Here is an 11,074-nt window from a genome sequence, read left to right on the forward strand (position 1 = left end):
ATTTTACGGAAATTATTTTTACGGTGTATTTCTGGTGCCCCAGCTGCCAGAAAATGTCCGTTTTTTTACAGGATTTTTTACAGTCTGTTGTTAAAATACTGTCAAAAACATTGAATTACGGAAAAACAAGAAAACCATATGATTTTACAGAAAAAAACTGTTATTTTGACAGTATATTTCTGGCGCCCCAGCTGCCGTTTTTTTACAGGATGTTTTTACAGTCTGTTTTAAAAATACTGTCAAAAACGTCAAATTACAGAAATTGACAAGAAAAACAAGTCATTTTACAGTGAAAAAAATATTTTACGGAATGTTTCTGGCGTCCCAGATTTTTTACAGTGTTGAGGAGATGCACGTACTGCAGCATTTATTTTAGGAGAAAAATCTGAGATGAAATAATAATCCAAAGTCTCTTATTTATTTGCTGTTTATGTATTTTCTGTCCTGTGTGCAGGGAAGGTGGACTTGATTTCCAGAATCTTTACCTGAATGAAGTCGAGCTGCTCCTCTCAAAGCGTTTGAACCAGTAACCTCCGGTAAGCAGCCATGAAGCGCCACAGCACGCTGAGGTCAAGAATCATCACGATTCGTGTTTTTAACCGTTATCATGTGTGTCAACAGTGTTCCTGATACACGCCGTGTGTTCTGCTGCTGATGTCAAACATCTCTGAGGTCAGCAGAAACACTTCTGTGACTGAATGAAGCATGTTTGTGATGGGTGGCTTCTCGTGGGGCATTTCAGCTCTTGAAATTCCCTCTCACAAACAGTCCATTAAGAAAAAAGTGCTAGTAAATCAAGGCGGAGAATGAAGACGCTGACAGTCAGCAGAGCAGAACTGCTTTCATTTATATCTGAGCTTCGTGACGGGGAAACAGAAGCACCAGCGCTCTGCTCTTAAACTCTACAGAAAGAGGTGATTGATTTGAGTCAGGAGGTGTGCCACGCACGCACGCACACACACACACACACACACACACGCACGCACGCACGCACGCACGCACACGCACGCACGCACACACACACACACGCACGCACGCACGCACGCACACGCGCGCGCGCACGCACGCACGCACACACACACACACACACACACACGCACGCACACGCACACACCGCATGGCAAACTGCCATCTGACACTTCATGTCCAAGAGAGAGAGATAGGAGTGTTTCAATCTGCTCCCTAGTTTAGTAAGCACACTGTCTAGGGAGCCACATTGAAGTGCAGTGAAGTCTTGGCTCCCTAGATAGGAATGGAAATATAATATCACTTTTTCAGACTCTGATTCCAGAATGTTATTATTCAGTTCAGTTTAATTTTTATACAATTTGCATCGCATCAACAAAAGATTAACCCTACAAAGACAGTGAACACATTTCTTCCTACTCTTTGATTTTAAATATCATGAAAGATTCCTATCGTTTTTTGTACGTTTGTGAAGTTGCAAGCGTTTGCTGTCGATGCGTTGAGGTTGCATGTTTGGTATTGAAATGAGACGCAGCCCAAATAGTTTTCAGCTTTGTTCTTCTCATGATCTAGTGTCACGCACACGAGAGGGGTTTGTCTTAAAGAGACAGCGTCCCTCTGTCCTTTGGAGGATGCTGTACGTGCAGTGCCCTGAAAGCTGATTAATTGGCTTGTCAGCTCAGTATTTTTATCCCGTTCCCCAGACGAGCGCCAACGCAGCGTCCTTCCCGGTGCCCTCGTGTGTCCTACACCGCGGTCAGGTGATTGTAAAGAATCCCCCTGCGCTTCGAGACGCCTTCTGATTGGCTAAAACGCCAGAGTCCCCCGTTCGGCCCGTAACCCTCTAGCACACGAGGGGTCACGTCGGAACGGAGCACCTGAGAGAATGCGGGAGCGTGCTGAGAAATGCACCAAATGCAACATTTCTTGCATTCTCGCTTAAGCGTCTCGATGAAGCCCACAGGGCCCCCGCACCGGAGGAAAATCCTCTGAAAAACCTCCAGCCGCAAACTGTGGAGGAGGCCGCGTAACCTAGTGAGTCTTCCAACCAAATGAAATAAAGCAAACTCACTGTTATGGATGGAAACACTTTCTACAATCTATTTCTAATTTATCTTTATTGCAGCCTCGGCCCCGAAGGCAATTCTGTGTTTCGTGCGACATGAAAACTGAGCAAAAACACAATTCTGCTTTCACTAATAATAACAAATTATCTTCCCGGGCTCAGAAGAGCAGGAAAAGAGTCTGTTTCAGTAAAACAATCCCACAGCGAATCTCGCTCATTTACTGATTTCAATGCAACCGTCTTAACGGCAGAAAGAGAGGAGATTTTATTCCTCAGTCATTCATACGTCTACTGAAAAAGCATAACAATGCGCTGGATTGTTTTTAATGAAAGAAATATTGGTTTCTGTGTGTGTTTTATGTGTAGCACAGTTTTGTTTCACAGCCCCGAGCAGAGAATGACACGATACAAAGATTGTGGGCAGCGTTTAGGATGAAATACTGGATATTGTGCGATATTTTAAGTGTTTTTTTTAGTTTGTGAAACAGTGAAAGCTGCTTTAAACAGCAATGAGTCGTTCTGTGAGCGCAACACAAAAAGAAGATATTTTGATAAATGTGGTTTTTTGTTCAAACAATGGAAGTCAGTGGAGTTCGGTGTTGTTTGGCTTTTTCAAAATATCTTCTTTTGTGTTCTACAAAAGAAAGAAAGTCATACGGGTTTTCAGGAAACCTAGAAAGATTTTTCTCTCTTTAAAAGCAATCATGTCTGTTAACTTGAAGAATAAGGATTGACGACAGATCACATGGAGATGCTCAAGAGATAATAGTCTATGTATTTTTTGAAGGTCTGTGGTTAACAAAACCTCTAAATATTTTCACGTTTTATTATACGACATGAAACACACCAGTTATAACCCACTCATGAATTTTTTAAGCCGTATTGTGTCTTAAAAACAGCGGTTGCTAACAAGTTGCTAAAATATGTGTTTTTGTAAAGATAAATCTGAAACAATTGTAGGCCTACATTTATTTTTCAGTTGCTCTTATATCAAAATTTTTTGGTGTAGGGTCGTTTTGAAGTTTATTAATGTAACTGACAAAATGGTCTTGTTTTTGCATTGTGATGATGCTGGTTCATTGGAAATAGATAATATACTTACAATTCTTATTCTACTTGGAAACAGTGGCGGAGCTATGGGGTGGCCAAGGCTACTTCAGGGGGTCCACAGACCATGACAGAAAATGTGTGTTTAACCCTGACCTGGCATCAAATTATAAAAAAAAAAAATCCTAGGATTGCTGATAAGAGGTACAAGTGATTATTTACTTCTAAATGTATGTAGATGAAATAAACAATAAAATATAAATAATGAAAATGTTGAAAACATAGCTTAATCCTGATAACTTGTTCAATTTAATCAGAAACAAAGCAGCACCAGAGGTGTCTTTAAACTGATGTGGATCAGAGCAGCATATATCTGATAAAACATAAACTCATTCCATAGAACTGCAAGATTAAAAAAATCATTGATGCTGATTATTGCCCTTTATGTTGTCATCTTGATTATTAATTTCAGATATTAGGATACATGAACACTTGTCACACGCTTTACACGCTACAAAACAAGCCGAGAAGTGTTTATGAATTATTGTCTTGCCGTTTTATTGCTTTTTTGATTCTCTAAGGAACATAAAAAGCAGTTATTCAAACGGGAAATATGTAGAAAACAAACAAAGAACATCCAACATCACTAAAACACTCAATGGCTTCAGGTAATACAGTAAAGAGTCTGACTAATGAATCTCTTTCTTACATCGTATCTGTACGCGGTTAATGATAAACATTTTGAGCGCGGCGCGCTTCAGCACAGCTCTTCTTCACCGGTGAATCATTTAAACGCCTCTGATTGGTCAGAATATTCATACCCTGAACTTGATTGGCTGCAATGCTCAAAGCTGTAGTAGAGCAAAGAAGCGGTCATCCACATTCGTTCATTTTCACCTAAATCTTATTTAGACTGCGACTGTCATAGCTAGTTTTTTTATTATGCATGGACTGTTTTTCCTCTTTTGTTTTGAACTTGGAGAGCAGATTTGTTCACCTTGTTGTCATTCTTTCCAAAGCCTCTGTTAATTTCCAACCCTGATGTAAACAATGTATGTTATGTTGGGAACCGATTTACTATCTGTTAATGGAGCCTAACATAGACTTACACAATGAAAAGTTGTTGGGGAATCCTAAAGCCAAGGCTGAAGAGGGAAACTTATTTCTTCCTTCTAAAGTTTGTATGAAGTACACCTGCTTAATGTTAAAAGAAATATGATCTCTCCCAACACTGTTTATATTAATCCAAGGTTAGAAAACGTTACATTTACGCAACATTTAAAAGTGTAACGTTAGAAAGTAGGTAGATAACACTATAATGGTATGGTTCAACAAAAAAACGTACCTGGCTGGGTCGGACTTGAAATGGCTAGCAAGCATCGGGTCCTTTTGAATATTCCATTTGTTTAGCAAATTGCAGCGGTCCATTTGCTTCTTTTCTCTCTTTCGTCACTCTTTAAAAATAAATCTCAGATTTCGCGCTGTACAATCCATCGCACAACTTTTTTCCGTTCTCATTCTCAACTAGACTCGCTTGAATTTCGTGTGCGGTGACGTCACGTGCCAGCATGGGCCCCGAACGTCAAAATAAAAGCGTTGTTCAACGAAAGGTGAAATCAGATGTCAATCAACATAAGTAGCGAATCAAATTTTCGGGTGACCTTGGACCCCCTCTGGCTCCGCCACTTCTTGGAAAATACCACATACATAAAGCAAAGTTCTTGTCAATTGTACAAAATGGTAGATTGTTTTCCACAGATATAAAGATTTTTTATGATTCTTTATTCTTTAATATTAAGACGGAACAACAGCAAAGCTGTTAAGACATCTCGGCTACTGGATAAAATTCTTTCGTAAAGTTTGAAAGAGTTGTTGGAGGCTTGGTGGTGGTGATGTTGATATCGAGCGACCTTAAGTGTAGTCTGTTTATAGCATCGTGTTAGCTTTTTACATCTGCAGATTGTATTTCGGCTTCAAAGGTAACAAATGTGGTGTTGTTTTGTAAAGGTTATCTTGACAAAACGTGTAAACATCACAAACCTTTGTTAATCACAGAGCTTGCTTTTTGACTTCCAAAAGTCTATGGGAAAAATGCATAGGCTTTCGGTCGAGGGAACCAGCGCGGCGCTTATTTCCGGGTTAGCCTACAAAAATGTGTGTGTGCATGTGTGCATCTGTGCGCGTGCGTGTGTAATGACGCAGGGGTGCTGATGGGAATGCGGGAGGGGAAATTGTTCTCTTAAGCATGTATCTGTCCTATTCAATTACACTGTCTCTCTCTCTCTTTCTAAGAGGAACACACCCATGAACACAAGCTTTTAAATAATGATTAAGTTATGTTCCAGAACTGTTGGCTGTGCTTTTAAAAGCTCTTCTTCACTGAAACATTGATAACTCTTTCCACAGATGTGCCGGCCTGTTTGGAGATATCTGACCTGCGGTCGTCTGCTGTGGGACGGGGTGTACAGATCGTTTTGCTTGTCCATGATTTATTTAATAAAATAATGTTTCTATGCTTTTGCATTTGACAACAAAATATCAAACCGGGATATTACGGTGACAATTTCCTTGCTGTTTTTATATGATTTTTAGGTGTGATTTATAGTGTCCAGTAATTGCCGTGCTAACATAAACCTCATCTACGGCCAGTTTTTGTACGCGTGGCCAGTTTGTGTTGTCTTAATGCAGTTCTGATTGTGTTTGTGAGTAATGAGCATCGCCGTGTATAAGCTCTCACCTGCGGCTATATAAGGAGGACGTTACGTAACCCAGTTTTAGCTTGCACACAAATTTTCTTTGCCTCCGAGGGATGTCAGCAGAAAATATTCTGGGTCATCTGCGCTGCGACCGCACGTTCCCATGATGCATTGTGCAGCAGCGGCTGTGTCAGAGTCAGCTGAGCAGGCTGTGTGTGTTTCTGCTCGACTGCGCTCGTCTGCACCGTTTTCATCCGCAGCTGCGCTCTGACAATATGAATCTCAAACATACGGTCTCCTTAATGTCTCAGTTGTTTTCATCAGACAGTGATGAGATTCAACTGAGCTCATGGGGAGTCTCACGTGTCTCCTCTGGAGTTTCAAATGAGATCTCAACAGCTCCAGATCAACTCAACCTTGAATCTCACAAGGATCTCCAGGTCATATTTTATAAAGAAAAAAAGAAACATTTTGCATGAAGAAATTAGGTCTGTAATCCCTTTCTTTACTGTTTACTGCTTGGAAGTTTTTACTTACTCGGGATTTGTTTTCTGAGCCTCATTGCTGACTGTCATTATATTGTCATTACTTGACAACAATATTTTCTGTATTATTCTGGTAAATAATTTCAGAATACATTAGGGACAATATGTAAAAATGTCTCCTTCCAAACAGTGCAATGCTTTTTAAAATAAAATATAATTTTCTATGAATTTTATTTTAATTTTAAAGGTAAATTATGATCTAAAAATAAAACAGTTCTTTTGATGTTTTAGCTAACATGAACATGAACAAGAAACAACATTTACATCACGTTTTGTTCATGTTTGTTAATACTAGGGATGTAACGATGTGAAAATCTCACGGTACGATAACACCTCGGTGTAACGTCTGCGGTTCAGTATTTACCGCGCTATTTAAAAAGACAAATGAACCATTTTCTTTATCCTCTAATCGTAACTGTTGCTTTGAGGTATGAGGTATGTTATGGGATAGTTCATCATCATAAATATGAACACACATCTGTGTGCATGTGTTTGGCCTCACGGAGAGAAACACTGATCTCAGACCTGCTGAATACACGCTTTACTGTAGATATCTACTAGCGTCTCTGACTGATCCTGAACGCTCTTTACTGTAAAACACCAATTCTGTACGTCATACTAATGGTTTTTCGCCACCACAGCACACTGGAGACTCACAGGAATCTCACGTAAGATTGAAATAGTTTGCCGTATTTATCTTATTATTATACTCAAGTGTACAGAAATATTGGGAGAAATAGTTCATTTGAATTTGAACGAAACTTCCTTTATTGAAAACTGTTGATGTTGCATGCATTATTAACATGTTTGTTGATATTGTTTCGTCTGAACTTTGCAATGCATCATGGGATTGACTTCTGTGTGAAGGATTCAGTGATGCAGCTTTGAAATGGGCAAAGCTGGAAGACCATGGGGTAAGATGTTATAGTGTGTTTGTGCGTGTGTGTGTGTATTGTGTTGTACAGATGACCTATCCTTGTGCACGACAGAACTTCAGATCAGGTTGAGATGTGTGTATGTTTGTACACACCAGCGTGTGTGTGTGTGTGTGTGTGTGTGTGTGTGTGTGTGTGTGTGTGTGTGTGTGTGTGTTTGATAAATGTTCTCTGTGTGCAGCTGGGTCTCTAGGGTCCGGCTCTCAGCTATTGTTTCAACCCAACCAGAAACCAAACACTCAACCGGACGTCCGGTATCTTTTCTCTTGTTCTAAAGAGAAATACTGTCAGTCTCTTCGCTGCTGCCGTGTTTGTTTTCTAACAGATGAAGAAAGACTCTGAGCTGTAAGACAACACGAGGAGTCTGCAGAAATCTTCATACTCTTCATGCAGTATGCACAGTTTGCAGTTTTTTCTACAGGTATCTGAAATATCGTTTATAGTTTCAACCCTTGTTTATTAAAAAGCAATTCAAATGTATTCTGTTTTTAATGAGGCTGGCACACTGATTTCTTAGAACTTCAGCATATGATTGAATCTGCTGACAGTACTGCAGCAAAGAGACGGGTGTTCAGGTGAATTTAATACCCAGCGTGTGTGTGATGTTTCAGTGTGTGTGTCATGTAACAGCTGGTGTGAAGCGCCGGACAGACCGTAAGGACGTTTAAAGCTTGTTTTACAATCCAACAGCCCAAGAACTTTGAGACTGTGTTTCTCAGACAGGATTTATAAGAGACGGCAAAATTTAGAAGATGGCTTGAATGTCACTTGATGATGGTGTGTGCGTGTGCATGCATGCGTGTGTTTGTGTGTCTGGTTTGACCTACATTATAAAGACGCACAGTCCTTACAATGCGGTGTGTATTCATGTGTTTGGCCACGCCCCCTACATTATGAGGACATGCCGATGTCCTTGTAATTCAAAACGTAAAATAAACATACTAAAAAATGTTTTATTGAAAATGTAAAAGTGCAGAAACTTTTTAATGATTCTTAGGGTTACGGGATATACAGTTTGTGCACTATAAAATGCATTACGTCTATGGAATGTCCCTGTAAACCACCAATACCAACATGTGTGTGCGTGCGTGTGTGTGTGTGTGTTTTCATCTTCAATGAAAGATTTAGTGATGACAAGCATTTTTTGGAATAACACGCACCTATGAATCATTCATAGTGAGACAAGAAACCTACATTAAAGAAAGTCAGATGTAATGTCTCATGTGCCTCTGTTGCATGAGAATGTTTGCCCTTCTGTACTATACTAGCACACTAAATTTATCTTTTTTTATTAGTATGCATTTTGTGTGTAAACTATCCTCTGCTGAATTAAACGAATGTCTTTATTCACTCATTTTTTGATTGGATTGCCTTGCAGCTTTATTCAGTGTGTTGGTGTAACTGCCATAGAAACAGGAAGTTAGGACGAGACATTGAGTGAACACTTCCCCTTATAAAATACTCTGTAGTATTTAGTGTGTTTAGTTACGGGTGCTTCTGAAGGAGATAAACGTGTTGAGATAATGTTTCTGTCATCTGTTGTGTCTCAGTTATTACATTTCTAATATTTGAAAGATGAGGATGACCAATGAGGTTTTGTGCAGGAATGAAGTTTCCTTACATGAGCTCCAGGCCAAAACATTCTGACAAATGAGAGTCAACAGCGAGCATCTGTATGCAGGATTCAACTTTTCTTCATCAGTCTCATGTGAGGGAATGATGCTGTATGTCCAGAACACTGAGCTGCTGAAATATACATCCACCTGCTCTCAGAATCTCCTAAACACACACACACACACGCACACCACACACACACACGCGCCAACCACACACACACACACACACACACCACACACCACAGACAACACACACATCACACACACGCGCGCACACACACACACACACACACACACACACACACACACACACACACACACACACACACACACACACACACACACACACACACACACACAGAGAGAAATACAACAAGAAAAGAGTTTGAACTCTCGTATATTCCTCTAAACTGTATTTAATACTATCAAAGCATGAAGATACCTGATAAAGCAGATTTAAATTGTCATCTTAAAATTGTCCACTGCGTTCTTTTTTATTTTTATTATTATTTATTATCATCAATTAACATCAATACGCAACATAACATATTGATAACTTGAATATGAATATGACATTCTCAATTTACAAAAATAAACTTATTAAAGAAAGAGACAAATAAATAAAATTAAATAAAAAATGACATTAAAAAAGGTGAAGGCAATTTTTTAAATATAATAATCCTACTTATTACATGACATGAAAGATCTCCTTATATTTGATTAAAAACGATATACTTTTTTTTGTTTTTAATCATTTTAAGTGATTTAATTAAATGTTCGACTTCACATAAGAATCACAAGAATAAAACAATTGAACAAAAAAAGTGACAAAAAAAGTTAAAACAAAATAAGTGACATATATGATCTACATCAATGTACTTGGCTGTCCACCGCGTTCTTCTCATGTAACTTTCAGTGTGATGATGTCGTATGTTAGATCTTCATCTCACGACAGGCAGTAAAGGAGAATACGTCAATTCTTTTTGAAAGTCATCATTTAATGATGCCATTTTAGTCGCTAGCACTGTTACCAGACAAATGTTTTTTTGGGTTATGTGATGTTCACACACACCTTCAATTATTCATTTAGGTTACAGATGTTTTTTTACCTTTGAAAATGTAAAGCTCTTCCAGACACAAAAGCTTCATTGCGACACAAAAAGTAAAACGTGGTAACTGCTAGATTTTCACTAGATGTCAATTTTCAGACATCACCTTCAGCAGACAGCTCTGAACGCACTTGTACTGTATACAGTAGATGTATGGATGCAGGTCATGTGAGCGTGTGTCAGAGCGGCCGGCATCAAGACGTGTCCCTGTGGAGCCGTGGAGCGCATATGTTAATCAAACCCAATTACCCATAATTGAATGTCTCCATTTTGCTAGTAATCAATAGCGACTGGATGAATGAAGTCACAGTGAGGGAATAAACTGCCTGTGATTCCTGTAATTGATGGCGTGCTTGTCACGGGCGAGACAGAAAACCACCTGCGGGATGAGAGCTTTCTTCAAGCATAAGACCCGTCTGCATGCAAATCCTGCTGATTTCTGCGCATCGATGGGCTCGTTCGTCAAGATGACGGCTTTGATGAAGAGAAGACACTCTAGTTAATAGAGAAGTGAGTGTTTGGTGTTTATGAACTGAATGAGCGTTTGGGATCAACACAGCAGAAGTCAGTGACTCATCCTTCACCGTCTCATCAGTCACGGCTATAAAACGACTGTGTTTAATTTAGATGCACGTCACCAGCCTGCACATCAGATCTCTTTAATATCTCAATTCTTTCTCGTGGACATCAATGAGATGAGGAGGAAAGAGCAAATGGGCTGTCAGCTGGAGGAAGATGAAGAGGTGTAAAATCTAAACCTAACCAAGAATACGATCCTTTAGTTTTCACAGTTTTCGTGTTTTATATCTTTTTCTCATGTCATTCATGTCCTGGAGACGGAGGAGAGACAGAAGTGAGACGGTGGAGGAGAGATGAGTCAGGATTCGCGAGACTCAGCGGTTTGCAGTCAGTGAGCTGAAGATGCCCCGGGGGAATGCAGCAGTTTCCGGTGAAGAGCGTCGCACGTCGTCTCTCTGTAATGGATTCCAGGTACCGCAGAACCATATTCTAAAGAGAAGGATATTAACTGTCAGCACACACAGCGAGAGAGAGAGAGAGAGAGAGAGAGAGAGAGAGAGAGAGAGAGAGAGAGA

Source organism: Triplophysa rosa, linkage group LG16, assembly GCF_024868665.1.
Source record: "Triplophysa rosa linkage group LG16, Trosa_1v2, whole genome shotgun sequence".
In the NCBI taxonomy this organism is placed as follows: Eukaryota; Metazoa; Chordata; class Actinopteri; order Cypriniformes; family Nemacheilidae; genus Triplophysa; species Triplophysa rosa.